Source organism: Malurus melanocephalus, unplaced genomic scaffold, assembly GCF_030028575.1.
Source record: "Malurus melanocephalus ecotype Western Australia unplaced genomic scaffold, MMel_1.1 scaffold_24, whole genome shotgun sequence".
Taxonomy (NCBI): domain Eukaryota; kingdom Metazoa; phylum Chordata; class Aves; order Passeriformes; family Maluridae; genus Malurus; species Malurus melanocephalus.
Genome location: NW_026623256.1, coordinates 2,656,839 through 2,659,340, shown reverse-complemented (window position 1 = coordinate 2,659,340; position 2,502 = coordinate 2,656,839). Strand labels below are relative to the sequence as shown.

Here is a 2,502-nt window from a genome sequence, read left to right as displayed (position 1 = left end):
TGGGAGCTGGCAGATTCCACAATACAGAGTCATGTCAAAAATGGCCTCCTGCAAACTGTTCCTTCAAGCATTTGAGTCAACCGAAAGAGAGAAATCTTTCCCATTATTCACAGGAGTTTCACCTCCCTATTCCACAGCAGAGCAACATTTCCTATACATTCTGACACACAAGCATGTAAGAAGCTCAGAGAATAAATTGTACTCTGCAGCAGAGGGAAACTCCTCTCCCCACTTTCTGTTTCCAGTCCCAAAGTTGAGCCAGGCCTTTATTTTGACTGTTCCCTGGTCTGTGAATGGAAAATCCCTCCTCAGCACTAGCAGSCTGGTGTCTGCTGCACACACCCACTGCACACAGCAGAAATTCCAGTCAATAAGGCAAGTGGGGCCCAGGCGCTAGAAGGGGAGGAAGGAGACATACAAACAATAAGAAAAGCATCTGGCTCTGTTACTGGCTGGGAAGGAGACTGGAGTTCAAAAGAGACACAACTGCAGCCTTTACTTCACAGGAAGATCATATCAATTCTCGCTGCCCTACTTTTCACACAAACCAAAATATGTGGAAAGGGTAACTCGGGGTTTCCAGCCCACACTTTAATGCAATTCCATTAACTCAAGAACAGTGACGAAACCCACCTTGGACGTTTTTGTCCCACTGGACCAAATCATACCCCTGTTCCTGCTTTAGGCCTGTGGAAACAGCCCGAAAAAGTAAAGCCCTTTGCTGAATGTGAGCCAGCCATCCCTCCACCACCACACTAATGGAGGCTGCTCTGCTGTCCTTCCCTGGAGATAGCAGCCAAGTCTAGTGAAGCTTCTCTCATAGCAACCAGAGCTCCAGAGCCAACAGCAGCTGCTGTCACTGCCTTCAACGCTTACCCACAGGATCCAGAGCACAGCAACACCCTCCTCCCTGCACCTCTACAGCAAAAAAAAAAAAAAAAAATCCCAGAAGGCTGGCAACAAGATGACTTCCTGGGTCAACCACAAGAAGCAGAAAAAAAGAAATCCTAGTATTTCCTATACAAGTAAAAAGAGGAATCTCTAATTATTGAAAAAATAAGAAATTCCTTTTTTGAATTTAGATTCTGGCAGCAACACCCAGTCAGGGTGGGGGCAACAGCCTGAAATCCATAATGTACCAGCACACCATCAGATACCAGCATCAAGCTCTTCCCTCACCCAAGGAGAGGGAATCGCCCCCGCGGTACCCCCAACGCTCTCATTACATCATGGCCCGAGCCTGCAGCAGCCACGGGAGCCCTGCAGCATCCCGTGTCCTCTCCAGCCCCGCAGAATACCCCCTTCTCCCGAAAAAGCACACCCAGGATCTCGGCTGGTGTCAGAGGAACACAAGGACATGGCCGGGAAGGGGCTGCGAACCCCTCCTCGCTGCTACACCCATTTCCCCGCTTCCACAGGGCCACACGCGGCCTCGCCTCTCTCCCTCCCCGCGGGACGGCGAGACAACTGCCCGGCGCCGCTTCCCCACCCGGCCCGGCGGTGAACTCCGGTCACCGGCACCCAAGGACGAGCCGCCGGGCGACAGTGACCTTGCCGGTGCCGTCGCGGGTCGGAGCGGGGCCGGGGCGCAGGCAGGGCGGCGGGGAGCTCCCCCCGCGGCGGCCGTGACCGCGGTGACGGGCGAGGAAATGCGGGAGGATCCGCGCTGCAGCCGCCGGCGCCGGGAGAGGGGGTTACGGGAGAAGGCGCMGCACGGGCACCATGAGAAAGCAGAAAATGCAGGTCAAACACCGCCTCCCCCGAGACCTGGAGGGGCYGGCGGTTCGGGGAGGGCAGCCGCGGCCCGGAGGCTGCCCGAACCGGAGAACGACCCCCGCGGCCCCTCGGGACAATGCGGGGACACGGGGGCGCGGAGAAGGCCGGGCTGCAGTGGGGCTTCCTCGGCGCTCCCCTTCACCGACAAAGCCCCACGGCCGCTGCAGCCCCAACCCTGGCCCCGGCCGCGCACCGGCCACCAGCGTCCCGAGCCCGCGCACCGCCGGGCCCGCCATGATGCCCGTGCACCTCGCCGGGCCGGGTCAGCTCGGGCCGGACCTCCGGGGACACGGCGGTGCGCTGCCGACTAGGCTGCCGAGGCAGCGTAGAGCACAGCGTCAGGCCGCGGGCCGCGCCGGGAGCCCCCCGCAGCCGCCCGCCCAGMCGCCCGCCCTACCGTTCCCTCCCGCCGCCGGGTACGGCCGGTTCCCGCCCGCCCGCGCCTACCTGGCCGGCCCGTTCTCCGGGCCCCTGCGCGGCACCAGGCCCGGCTCGGCGCCACGGCGTGTCCCGGGCAGCCGGCAAGAGCGAGCGCTCGGCCGCGGCAGCGGCGGCCCCTCCCCCGGCGGCGGCGGCAGCTTCTCCCCGGGCCGGGCGGAAACGGCACTGGGCGCACGGGGATCCCCGGCGCCGGCGCCAGGGGCGCCCCGGGCACGCCCACCCCACTCCCCGTTGGCTGCCACGGCGCCGCGTCCCGCCCCGCCGGGGCACCCGCTGCCGCCATCG

General features: G+C 62.3%; 1 protein-coding gene across 2 annotated transcripts in view; it reads right to left on the bottom strand.

Moving 5' to 3' along the window:
- Positions 1–2,375, bottom strand: part of SETD5 (SET domain containing 5) — a 65,033-nt gene extending 62,658 nt beyond the window's left edge. The window contains exon 1 of one of the 2 annotated variants that reach the window (XM_057390299.1): positions 2,224–2,375. The gene's annotated coding sequence lies outside the window, so the exon portion shown is untranslated. The remainder of the gene's footprint in view (positions 1–2,223) is intronic. The other variant, XM_057390298.1, reaches the window with a different exon arrangement.
- Positions 2,376–2,502: the final 127 nt, after the last annotated feature.